A 14,255-nucleotide genomic window follows, 5' to 3' on the forward strand; every position below is an offset into this window, starting at 1 on the left:
TGTTTCTGTCGGGCACTCCGAAAAGGCGTGATGTGACAGCCTTTCAACATTCGTGGCGAGCTCCTGAAGCGTTTCGGTTAGCTTCTGTTGACGAGATTTTAATTGCAGCCTGCTGTAGTCTTTTAAACATTTCTCGCCGAAGCGCAGCTCCAAAGCGCCGGATAGAGCTTCGAAATCTAGCCTTTGATTTTCGGGAAGCGTCTGCAGGATATCCGCTGCGTCTGCTCTCAGAGAAGCGGCGAGATGACAGGCCTTAGCTTGGGAATCACATCCATTCGCATCCGCAACGATAGAAAATTGTGTCCTATACACCTGCCAGGAGGTCTTCCCATCATATGTAGATAGTTTCAGAACGGAGCGAGCAGGCATCGATAAAAATTTGAAACCTTCAGAATTGTTTCCTACCGTTCCTACCGTTTTCGGATGATGGTAACGTTGGCTCCTGTATCTATCGTCATATTGCAGGGAACTCCATTAATATGTCCTATTATGAAAAGTCCATTACTGCCGCCTCTCACTGCAGAAATCTGAAGCGCTTTAAACTGGGGCTTTTCATGATCTGGCAACCTCCGCCCCGCGAGATGGCCACTAATTAGTTTCCCTGGTGTTTGTTAGGAGCGGTCTTAGCATCCGTGCCCTAGGGTGTTCTGCAGTTTCGTCGTATGTGTCCTTCAGCACCGCAGTTCCAGCACTTTACGGTCGGTTTCTTGTCACCAATATTCTGTCTCAAGGCGTTCAGTTGTCTAGTTAAATCGTCTAGACGAGCAGTGACTTGATCCCCTGGCTCCTGGACTTGAGCAGCTCTGACTGGATGGCGGTCTCGACGGGTGGCTTGCTGGGCAGCCTCAAATTTCATGGCATACACTAAAGCGCTTTTCAGATCTTTAACATCCGCCATTCGCAGTGCTTTCTGTATTTCAGGGTCCCGGATGCCATCGATGAAATTTTGCAGGGACAGGATTTTCCTTGTTTCTGTCGGGCACTCCGAAAAGGCGTGATGTGACAGCCTTTCAACATTCGTGGCGAGCTCCTGAAGCGTTTCGGTTAGCTTCTGTTGACGAGATTTTAATTGCAGCCTGCTGTAGTCTTTTAAACATTTCTCGCCGAAGCGCAGCTCCAAAGCGCCGGATAGAGCTTCGAAATCTAGCCTTTGATTTTCGGGAAGCGTCTGAAGGATATCCGCTGCGTCTGCTCTCAGAGAAGCGGCGAGATGACAGGCCTTAGTTTGGGAATCCCATCCATTCGCATCCGCAACGATAGAAAACTGGGTCTTATACTCTTGCCAGGATGTCTTCCCATCATATGTGGATAGCTTCAGAGGTGGACGAGCAGGCATCGGTAAGAATTTAAAATCATCACACCTGCTCCCTGCCGTCGCTACGAATTTCTTTAAAGTATCGACTTCTTTCGCAACGGCTGAAACCCTATCATTAATTTGTTGCTCGACGGCAGAAACTCGCTCTTCTATATGTTCTTTTACAGAAGAAACTCTTTCTTCTATTTCTTCTTTCACCGAAGAAACTCTTTCTTCAATTTGAACTTTTACGGAAGAAACTTTTTCTTCAATATGCCCAACTTTATTTTCAACCACATCTATTCTGCCTTCCATAGCATCGAATTTGGTTTCTATTATGCAGGCAATTTCTCTTTTCATTTCGTATTGACTTTCTTCAATCTTTACTTGTACGGATTTTATTTCTTCTTTAACAGATTCCTTAAGAACTTTTCTTTCGTTTTTAAACGTTAATTGACCAGCTTCCAACTTTTTCTGACCAGCTTCCATCTGTTCCTGACCGGAATTCATCTCATCTTTCATTTCTTCTTTAAATGCAGCAAAGGCTGATATCAGCTGTCTTAACTGCTCTTCCATCGCTCTTGTAAATGGCATTCAAATCCCACTTCTGACACCAAAAATTGTTGCGTGCGTACGGGTTCGTTATGAAATGAATGCACAAGTCCGAGGAAAAATGAACAAAAATTTATTATTATCACAACAAAAATGCTTAAATTTTCTCAAATAATCGTGCAGTATTACAATATCTCACGGTAGTTATCTTTTAACTACTCAAATGTCCAATAGAACGTAATTCAAAACAGCTAAAGAACGCTAATCCTCGAATTCGCTACAATCAACAAAAGCAGTTTTCTAAACAACAACAAACTAAGCAACTACTAACAAACTGAGATATTTTCCTCCTTTTATAAGATTTTAAAATCACGCGCTAGAATTTTCCAGTACTTTCTCGAAATCAAAAAGAGATATTTATTTATTTAATGCACGCGCTCTTGTATTTTCAATTTTCCGGCTTAGCTTTCTTTTAATATTCGTCACGCACTGCACTGCGCGAGAAATAAAACCATTTAATTTATAATTGAACTAACATTAGCTTTTTAAATACCAAATTCGTAACAATATTTTATTTTACATTCAAATTTATTATCATAAACTATTTTACACAGTGGTAAGTAAACAACTTTTAAACTTATCTTTTTCTCTGTGTGCCGCCAAATTTTGAAATTGTTAAAAGCGTGCTGCGACATAAAAAGTTTGAGAATCACTGGTATAAATTATCGTCTGCTACTTGACAATTTTGTTTCCATGAAATAGGCGCTTTTAAAGAAGCAATAGATGGAAGGCTGCATTTGTGACGACGAAATTTATTCGTATGTAGTTAGTAAAAAATGCTGTGAGAGGCTGGTTTTTCGATATCTAAATCTACGGCAAGTAATATTATCAACGAGAAATTAAATATATATAAGGAGATTAAAAAAATATCGGAAAGCTTTAACATTTTACATTACGCCCAAAAGGGCGTTTCTTTTAACGTTTTGTGTGTTACCTTTATTTAATAACTGTCATAGCCTTCGCACTTGAACCATAAAATTCAGTTCAACAGCAATAAACAATATTGCAAAATAATTTTAAAATAAGCATATTTTCGGAATTTCCGATACACAGTCTCGCGTGGAGATAATTTTTTTTTTTCTGTACAGTCTTTCCATTGATCGCTTTGAAATCGTTGAATTTGTTAATCAAAAATTCGTTAAAGTTTTACAAAATATGAAATAGATAATAAAGCTAATTTCAAATTCGGGCTTCCAAACGCCCATGTTCGGGTGGAAACGTAAGTTATTCAAAATTTCATGGCTCTACATACCGTTGTTTTATCACAATGCGAGAAACATACATTTATGCAGGTTCTTCATTATTTAAATTTCTTTTAATATAACACAGCGCTATGACATTTGGTGGCAACAATTTAAAAAAAGAATCAACATTTATAGTGAATCAAAATATCGAGTTAGCCATGTTGGCGCAATCATTGTCCATTCAATGAAATGAACTTCAAACTCAAGTTCTAACATTTAAAGGAATTTTAATAAGATAAAAACATTAACAGTTGCTAGAGCTAGGAGCATGTTCCAACGGGTCAACATGCCCATAGCTCTAGCAGGATACAAGTTCCGTCTCTTCTCAAGAAACCACCTTTTATATCTTACTGTATCGTTACTTGAGCTGAACTCCCGGAGGGGGAAAATTCCTTCACTCGTGCAAAAAAGGTGTCCATCTCCTGACCCTGATGAAAAGACCTCTTTCATCTCTTTGACCACTGAAGCCACCTTAGATTCTGCAACTGGAATCATTAACAACGCAGATTGCACCAGGACTTCACCACCGTAAATTGTAGTATTGCAATCTGAAATCATTCATCCTAAACAAAGACCCTCTATATGATCTTATCACAGGGGCGATTTTCCCAGAATGGCCATTAATTTCATTTTGGGATTTTGCGTTGGTTCGCTATAAACAGCGTTTCATTTTTCAAATTGTTTGAACCAAATATTAGAGCTCTTCATTATATTTATAGAAATTAAGTAATGAAGAATCTGCCTGAATGTATGTATTGTTACGAATTTGGTATTTAAAAAGCTAATGTTAGTTCAATTATAAATTAAATGGTTTTATTTCTCGCGCAGTGCAGTGCCTGACGAATATTAAAAGAAAGCTAAGCCGGAAAATTGAAAATACAAGAGCGCGTGCATTAAATAAATAAATATCTCTTTTTGATTTCGAGAAAGTACTGGAAAATTCTAGCGCGTGATTTTAAAATCTTATAAAAGGAGGAAAATATCTCAGTTTGTTAGTAGTTGCTTAGTTTGTTGTTGTTTAGAAAACTGCTTTTGTTGATTGTAGCGAATTCGAGGATTAGCGTTCTTTAGCTGTTTTGAATTACGTTCTATTGGACATTTGAGTAGTTAAAAGATAACTACTGTGAGATATTGTAATACTGCATGATAATTTGAGAAAATTTAAGCATTTTTGTTGTGATAATAATAAATTTTTGTTCATTTTTCATCGGACTTGTGCATTCATTTCGTAACGAACCCATACGCACGCAACAGTATGTTCCTTGCACTGTGAAAAACAACGGTACCTAGAGACATCAAACTTTGGACAACGGATTTAATATATGAACTTTTTCCCCGACCTCTATATTAGGCCACGTGGTTTTCGTTAAAATTTATAGACTGAGGTGTTTCCACTCTTCCCATGTGGAGCTGCGATTAGGTGCATTTAGGTGCTAAAAAGGAATTATCTGAAGAGTGGTACCATTTTGGACAGTTATGGCATTATGCCACTTGAAATTGAGACTGAAAGTTTTCGACAGAAATTTGAAAGTGTAGGAAATCAATTAATTCATAAATTTTGCTGTATTTTCATTGGAAATAATCTGAACCTGAAAACGTGGGATAGTAATAGTTATCATGATGTCATGTTTAATTCTTTTCTGAATAAGAGGATAATCTTCTCAGAAAAACGTTCACTGATTTGTGTTGCTTTAAGTTTAGGACATGTTGTTCAATATTTTTATCCAGAAATAAGTCATTAATTTAATTTTATCTCTGAGGTAATATTCTAAGAAAGTCGCCTTTAAGGCGCCCTAAAAGTTTTGTATCAGTAGTCTTAGACAACCATTTAAAAAATCTGTATATGTCTTGTGACCAAAGTATACTGGATAAGAATGACCGTTTTGGGAATTATTTTCAGACTGTTCCTGCTGCGATATGACATTTATAACCGATGCATCAGAAGAACCATTTGCTTTATCATTATTTCCATGAACAGCATTATTGTTGTTAGTATTACTCATATTACAGTTATTATCATTATTAGTTCTAGATCATAAAATCATATTTCTTTTATCAACATTATTAACAGTATTATTACATTCAGCCTGTTAGGCTTGCTGCAAACGAATAGAAGTTTCAACACCGTACGGTTTCAACACCATCCAGTCAGTCTTCTGTTACTATATTTTAGATTTCAAAGTCATTTCGTTTGCTGACTGGAGAATCATGCCTTCCCATCTCAGTAATGGAAACAGGACCACGTGAATGAAAGCACTAACATTAAACAAAAGACAGAGAAAGGTCAATTCAAGATTATTGTACTTTTCACTAAAACTTCAGTTAATACAGGTGAAACCGGTACTCAGGCAACAAAGGAATTATAGAGGGGCACTCCTGACAAAGGACGCAAACAAATAATAGGCAACTCATTCAACAGGTCCTGAAAAGCATTGAAATTCCATAACATATTAGAACACTCTAAACATTTCCTTGAATCAACTGAATAGATCACGTATCTCGTGAAATTCTGATTCACAGACGGGGGAAATTCTTACAATTTTTTGTGCACATGCTCACTTCTGTGTAAGACATGAAAGACGTGCCTCTGCCCTCTTCGAATATCATCAAATTTAAATATTAAGGAAATATATTTAGCAGTTATTGAAGCTTTACTTGAGGTTTATCGGTGATTATAATGACTGAAGAACACTGTCTTTCGGATGTCAGTTCTCTGGCATACTTGAACTTGAATGTGTGGGAATTCCATCGCACTAGACAAACATCGTTGCTTTTAGCTTTGGATTTCACTTCAAAACCTGTAAATACTGAACATGGTCTCAAAGTTGTCCCGAATGTGCCATTGATAGAAATTTTCAAACCAAGGGAAAGAACGGATGAGCTCGATATTGAAGAGCAGGCTTTAGAAGCCTCATTTTTTACCACCTTTTTTAGAAATATGTTAGCAACATTCGTCGGGAATTGGAAAACAGAAAACATGAAAACTTTTTTGAAACATATCAGAAAATATAATCTTTTCGTAAAAAGCAAAATTCATTTTGTCTGTCTTAACGAAGATCTCAGAAGATACGAAGATAATTATTGCTATGAAGGTCAGCGCCTTTTTTTTCCAAGATGAGTTAATGCGAAATTTAGCTCCTGAGTTAATAAAGATACTCATCGAAAGAGATGACGAGTTCCTGCCTCGTTGCCGAATTCTTGCACACAGTTGGCATCTCATATCAAACTCAAGAATATCTATTCTTTGAGTGTAAACATCAAATAACGGAGTATATTTTGCATTATCTGCATAAAGCAAAATTTCATTTAAATGATATCTTCATTAAGCCAAAAGACATAGATCAGCTACGATTCACAATGGAAAGAAAACCGGATAACCTGTTGGTGCTTCTCAACTACGGCTTCGGAAATATATACCCGTTCTTGGATGAGGAAGGACTAAATCTTTTTGCGCGTGAAGTTCGATTACACAGACGCCCGCTATTTTGGTAAGTCTTTATTTTAATATTTAATTTTTGTATTTTCTACCCCAAATTATTTTATTCCGGCACATTTGGAATTCATGTATGTTGAAAGTATGTAATTAGTGTTTCATTAGCAGATCTTGAGAAACGCATTTATTGATATTTTGAAATAAGGCTTGATGTTTCTAATACATGAGAAAGCGTTTCTGTTATTACAAGTATAACGTCTTATTTAGATATATATTAGCAATAATAAGGCCGTAGGATTTAATGATCGATTTCCTGTCGTTATTTATTATTTAAATCCTACTTTATAAATTTTCTTATTATCAGTTCAGAAAGAGGTAGATTTATGTACTTATTTCATTACACCAAGCCCTGACGACGATATAAATAATCTCTTTTTTTGCTGCTTTCATTGTAATTTTGATATGTGTATGTACTATCAGAAGGTCCTTCTTTTGTCTTTAAGCAAGAACACGTGCTTAAAGAAGAATTTGATTCGAAATCAGAAATACATAATATTTGCAAATCATAAAAAATTAAATTGTCATTGTGAAGAAAAGAATAAAATCTGAAAGCGGGCGGTTTTTTAACACATACATACATGCTTCGAGAGCATTGAGCTAACTCTTCATTTTGTTAAAATATTTAAAACCAGCATATCTTAAGAATATCCGATGGACAGTGACACGCTCTAGAAAGTGTGATGTGTTTAGGTGGACAGGGAGACGTGTCCACCGGATAGTGTCGCGTGTTTTATTCCCTACGGTGTTGCTATATTTCCCCTTAAAAATGTTCAGTTTTGACTCAAGTGTTCGTTAAAAGTTTACAAGATATGAACAAATATGCAAACAAATTCCAATTCGAGTGGAGGACCAATTTTATGACTTTAGCTACTGTTGGTTTTTCACAATGTCATATACATACATTCATGAAGATTCTTCATAATTTAGCTTCTTTAAATATAACACAGAACGATAATATTGTTACGAATTTGGTATTTAAAAAGCTAATGTTAGTTCAATTATAAATTAAATGGTTTTATTTCTCGCGCAGTGCAGCGCGTGACGAATATTAAAAGAAAGCTAAGCCGGAAAAATTAAAAATACAAGAGGCTTGCGTTAAATAAATAAATATCTCTTTTTGATTTCGAGAAAGTGCTGGAAAATTCTAGCGCGTGATTTTAAAATCTTATAAAAGGAGGAAAACATCTCAGTTTGTGGTAGTTGCTTAGTTTGTTGTTGTTTAGAAAACTGCTCTTGTTGATTGTAGCGAATTCGCGGATTAGCTTTCTTTAGCTGTTTTGAATTACGTTCTATTGGACATTTGAGTAGTTAAAAGATTACTACCGTGAGATATTGTAATACTGCATGATAATTTGAGAAGGTTTAAGCATTTTTGTTCTGATAATAATAAATTTTTGTTCATTTTTTATCGGACTTGTGCATTCATTTCGTAACGAACCCGTACGCACGCAACAATTTTTGGTGTCAGAAGTGGGATTTGAATGCCAATCACAAGAGCGATGGAAGAGAAGTTAAGACAGCTGATATCAGCCTTTGCTGCATTTAAGGAAGAAATGAAATTGGGCCAAGATTCCGTTAAAGGAGAGATGAGATCCGTTAAAAAGGAAATGGAAGCCGTTCACGAAAAGTTGGAAGCTGGTCAAGTAACTTTTAAAGAAGACATAAAAGCTGTAGAAGAAAAGATTGAGGCAGGTCAAGACGAAATGAAAAGAGAAATAACCTGCGTAATAGAAAGTAAATTTGAGGCTATGGAAGACAGAATAGGAGCTGTCGAAAATAAAGTCGGGCAAATTGAAGAAAAGGTTTCTTCTGTCAAAGATGAAATAGAAGATAGAGTGTCGGCTGTGGAGCAACGAGTCGAAGGAAGAGTTTCGGCCTTCCAACAACAAATTGAAGAAAGAGTTTCTGCCGTCGAACAGCAAATTGATGATAGGGTTTCTGCTGCCGTCGCCAAAGTAGTTGACAGCCTAAAGAAGTGCATAGCGACGGTAGGAAACAATTCTGAAGGTTTCAAATTTTTATCGATGCCTGCTCGCTCCGTTCTGAAAGTATCTACATATGATGGGAAGACCTCCTGGCAGGTGTATAGGACACAATTTTCTATCGTTGCGGATGCGAATGGATGGGATTCCCAAGCTAAGGCCTGTCATCTCGCCGCTTCTCTGAGAGCAGACGCAGCGGATATCCTGCAGACGCTTCCCGAAAATCAAAGGCTAGATTTCGAAGCTCTATCCGGCGCTTTGGAGCTGCGCTTCGGCGAGAAATGTTTAAAAGACTACAGCAGGCTGCAATTAAAATCTCGTCAACAGAAGCTAACCGAAACGCTTCAGGAGCTCGCCACGAATGTTGAAAGGCTGTCACATCACGCCTTTTCGGAGTGCCCGACAGAAACAAGGAAAATCCTGTCCCTGCAAAATTTCATCGATGGCATCCGGGACCCTGAAATACAGAAAGCACTGCGAATGGCGGATGTTAAAGATCTGAAAAGCGCTTTAGTGTATGCCATGAAATTTGAGGCTGCCCAGCAAGCCACCCGTCGAGACCGCCATCCAGTCAGAGCTGCTCAAGTCCAGGAGCCAGGGGATCAAGTCACTGCTCGTCTAGACGATTTAACTAGACAACTGAACGCCTTGAGACAGAATATTGGTGACAAGAAACCGACCGTAAAGTGCTGGAACTGCGGTGCGTGACGAATATTAAAAGAAAGCTAAGCCGGAAAAATTAAAAATACAAGAGGCGTGCGTTAAATAAATAAATATCTCTTTTTGATTTCGAGAAAGTGCTGGAAAATTCTAGCGCGTGATTTTAAAATCTTATAAAAGGAGGAAAACATCTCAGTTTGTGGTAGTTGCTTAGTTTGTTGTTGTTTAGAAAACTGCTCTTGTTGATTGTAGCGAATTCGCGGATTAGCTTTCTTTAGCTGTTTTGAATTACGTTCTATTGGACATTTGAGTAGTTAAAAGATTACTACCGTGAGATATTGTAATACTGCATGATAATTTGAGAAGGTTTAAGCATTTTTGTTGTGATAATAATAAATTTTTGTTCATTTTTCATCGGACTTGTGCATTCATTTCGTAACGAACCCGTACGCACGCAACAATATTTTCCGGCAACAATTTGAAAAGTGATTCGCGCATAATACCGTTTCGAGGCTGATAGCCTTTCTTGGCAATTCCCATTTAGGTTATAAACAGATTCAGATTTTAACGTCACTCCAAAGAGTTTGTTAAGGTATTTTATGCACTTGCTGAGTTTTCAGTTTACCAATTTGCTCCAAAACTCACTCCTGCTAATACAATTTGTTTTCGTATTTTTACAATTAAATATCGCATTCTTCACACTTACACCAATTGAAATTCAACAGCGAAATTACAAAATGTTTAAAAGCCGCATATGTTCAGAATTCCCGACTCAGTGTTAAGTTTTCCAATAATTATTGGAAAATAATTGTTTCTTTCCAGTATTTTATCGATTCATCATATTTATTATTCAGTTTTCTCAGTAAGATGAAACTTTTTTTTCATTACTAACTTTCTGTCTAAAATTTTCTGTATTTTCTGTATTCGTCGCTTTCTTCGCAGTTACCCCACATAAAATTCAATGCCAAAGTAAAAGATATTTTAAAACAGCTTATCATTAGAATTCCCTTTACAGTGTTAAGTACTGCCATATATTTTTAAATATTTGATAAATTTTTTCTTTACAAATTATACACGGTGAAAACGTTTATTGGAAATACCTATTATTTGTATTTGCGTACAATTTTTTTTTTTTTTTTTTTTTTTTTTTACATTTGTCATATTATTTCTTTAAAAATAATGGATGGTGATAACATTTATTTCAACAACTTTGACTTGAAAAAGTGATACAGATATTAAAGGAAGGATGGAGACGTCTGATGCTAATAATAAAAGCAAAATATTATTATTAATAAACAATCTGTATTTGAAAGAAAATGAAGTGAAATATTTAATAAAAAGAAATACTCCACTTTTACCGTAATAAGGAATGCTGCCGGAAAAAGGTTTTGAACTTTGATCAAATGTTTGCAAATCATACAGAATTTAAGAAACATAATATGTAATTTCGGTGTATTTCCTCAGGCTACACCTTAACGGTATTTTAATTGTTGCTAGTCAATATTTAATGTATCAACGCTAGCCAAGAATATTGTAGGTCCATGTTAAGTTTCAAAATCTCAGAACATATTAACAAACATTTAATAAAACGAAGGTAGTTTTCAAAAGAATATACTATGAAAATTTGATGTTACGTTATCTTCAAAACGTTATACAAACATTTTGTTGATAACAAATTTCATTGGGATGCTTCTTTGAACTTTTCTTACGGTGCTGAAAAAAATTGAAATAAATAAAATGATTTATAACTTGCATATCACTTGAATATTATTGCAATAATTTTAAACTTTAATCTTCGTATTTAGTGCTTAGGCTTTACCACAAAATAGTTTTGCATAATGGCATTGTTTTGAAATAGCCAAGGCACATTTCTTGATAAGATTGCTTTTGATAACATATAGATTTTTACTTCTACTGTATTTTCTTTCTAATGTTAACAATATTCGAATAAATTAGCTTAAATTCTTTACTTAATCTGATGGTTAATAGTTTCGTATTTAGAATCTGCGATATCATTTTGATGGACTCTCTACATGTTCAAGTGTAGGACTTAAAAAACAAAATTGTTGAATTCTTTATAGTATGGCTTACGCGCCTGGGTAGATTCAAAATTAATTTTTAAATTCAAAATAATTATTTTTTATTATATAAAAAATTGTTTAGCAATAAATTCTTTTGCCACTTTTATTTATTTAGTGGCAGAACTAAATGTATAAAACTGAAAGAATCGTTTGCTTTTTTTTCTTGCTGTTTACTAACTGAGGTGCTAGCAAAAAATTCGTTAATGTTTTACAAAATTTTACACAGATAATAAAACAAATTCAAACTTCAGGCTCCGATTTTTTAAAGAATCAAATAGAAAGAAGTTAAGACTACGTAATTGAGATTTATAGTATTTATAGTAGTTATATATGTGAATTACAATATAATATATTATAAATTATATTGTTATATAATCGAGGGATTTGAATGTTTTAGTTATGTAGAGCTCTTGGCAGCGCCGCCTGCAGATTACGTGCTATCGTACAGCTGTACCTACGAATGTTCCGGCTTTAGCCATTCCGTTAGCAGACGTTAAAATGCGCCATTGAAATACTGAGCCAGCTTAAGTCGGCCGATTTATGCAATGTCGACTACAATACTCGTAATGTGAAATTTCAACTTTTTTATTTTGAGTGTTCGTAATTGGCGATGTTTATTTGTATGCAAAAGGCTTTCTCTTCATTGAAAGAGTAAATAAAGAAGATGTTTAAACCATCGCAGGATTTTATATAATATTCAAGACGGAGCGATAACTCACTTATCTGTGTCATAGCGTCTGAACAACATTGCGTAATTGCATATAACTAGGATCTTATAAATTGTAGATGTATTTGACAGTACTCGAGTAATTTTTTTTTCCTGAGCAATGCAATATTTTAAAGCATCTGCAAGCGATTATGAAAATTCATGTTAAATGAAATTGAGATAGCTCAAATTATTTTTGACTTTGGATTTTTCTTGTGAAATTTTCACTGGTACTACGTAGTTTTAAAATTTCCGGAAAACTTTCATAACATTTTAGGTGAAGCTATGACAGATCTGCAGAAGTTATTTGAATATAAAGGAAAATTCTTCAATGAAACGCGGAATAAAAATTATGTGTTTTATTTCATACTGTACCCAATGGGTAGTACATGTTTGATGTGCAGGGCCGGCATCAGAGCTTCATTGGATGGCAGATTTTAGAGGTATCAAAATATTTCTAATTTTTAGGAGTCAGTGGGCAAACAGAATTTAGGAAACGTTGAGCTTGAATTAAGGGGCAAAAACGCCTCATGCCAGCACTGTGAGTTTTAGAAAGTTAGTGTTAGAATGGAAGATATTTTCTAGTAAATTTACCTATATTATTCAAGTGATTAAATATTTTTGTTCCACTAAAACAATATCTATTTTCAGGGAGTCCTGTAGAGAAGTCAGGGTGGCAGTCAGAACAGATGTGAAGCTATTAAAGAACAGAGAAGTTCATATTCTTGAAGTAGTTCTCCTGTTTTTAGATGAGTATACCCTAATTCCTCAATTTGAATATTATTTAAGGACCATAAGGCTCATCTGGAGATCCATTCCCGATGCTTATCTTTCATACGAAGAGATGAGACATGTACCTCTCGTATTTCAAGGCACGTGTGACAAATGTGTGGAAGACATAATCGTGGAGTTTCAGAAACAGGATTTTGAAGGCTTTGCTTCCGTCCCACAACCCAGGAGTCTGATGCATTATTCCCGATGAACTATCAGACGCTCACTGAATGAAAATTTACAACTGCCACAAGGGATTGAACATTTAGGTCTGCCTGGACGAATGCAGTCCTACCTGAAACTCGAATTTTAGTTTTCATATTAATGTGTATGTCTTTTTTGAGATCATATAAACTGTCTTACAATAATTACTATGTTTCTGTACATTTAAAAACATTTTAATTCAAGAAATAAAACTTTCTGGAAAAGGATCCATAAATAGTACTCATTTTAGTCTATACAAGTTTTGAACTCATATCATAATGCTGTTTTTTGTTTCCATTACTGAACCAATTTTTGAGCTAAAATTCTTAATTTAAATGATAGACATGTATTTTTTCTGGAGAATTTTTCGGAATTAAAATGAACAATTCACAAAAAGCAGTAAAAAGTTTAGCAAATGTAGCATTTAAGCTTTTTTAAATGCTACACAATGCATAGAATGAATTAAACTTTTTTATCTGTTTTTCCTTTAAACGAGAAATATACCCTGGCTCATCGGAACGTTTCTCTGGAAAGCGAATTGTTTATTTTTTCAAGTTAGATTGGAATGAATTTATATTATCAGCTTCAATTCCCCCCCCCCCCCAGAACAAATTATCAGCAATTTTGTCCGTCATAAGCTTTGCAAATATTTCCAACTTTATAGGTATCAAATTTTACGTTTGAGTATAGCTACATAATTAATTTGTAGGAACGCAAGGACTTGCATTGAATCTCCAATAGCTTCTGAGGTAAGACTCGGAAAACAACATGCTAACTAAACAAGCATTTGATTCACGTTAAATTTAACTATTACGTACTCGTCGAAAAATACTAAGCATTTGAAAAAATTTGACTAAAATTTATTCTTTTATTTAGCATGGAATATAAAAGTAAATATTGATTTTCTTCAAACTACTCGTATGGGAGTCTCCATGCACTCACATACCGTTTCTCAATATTTGTTTGAGAAGTATTTGCATCATTGTGCTATCTAATAACAATAAAATCTAATTGTTTTGCATAAAAATTGCTAAAATAGTAGTCTGTTTTATTATTACCCCCCCCCCCCCCCCGTTTCCACTTCCAGACTATAGAACATGTTACGAAATGGCCAGCTGCGGTGAGACAGCTTTCTCGCAATGCGGTGTTGGGGTTGCGAGAAAGTGGCAGGAAAGGCTGAGTTGCTGCATTTGGTGCAAATTCGCTCA

At 35.3% G+C, this 14,255-nt stretch overlaps 1 protein-coding gene across 2 annotated transcripts in view; it reads left to right on the forward strand.

The window, feature by feature from the left end:
* Nucleotides 1-13,284, forward strand: part of LOC118200811 (uncharacterized) — a 36,635-nt gene extending 23,351 nt beyond the window's left edge. For both annotated transcript variants that reach the window (XR_015040382.1, XM_085813706.1), the window contains exon 2: nucleotides 12,724-13,284. The gene's annotated coding sequence lies outside the window, so the exon portion shown is untranslated. The remainder of the gene's footprint in view (nucleotides 1-12,723) is intronic.
* The last annotated feature ends 971 nt before the right edge of the window (nucleotides 13,285-14,255 follow it).

Source organism: Stegodyphus dumicola, chromosome 3 (genome assembly GCF_044657685.1).
Source record: "Stegodyphus dumicola isolate Sdum_Otavi_A_Nest chromosome 3, ASM4465768v1".
Taxonomy (NCBI): Eukaryota; Metazoa; Arthropoda; class Arachnida; order Araneae; family Eresidae; genus Stegodyphus; species Stegodyphus dumicola.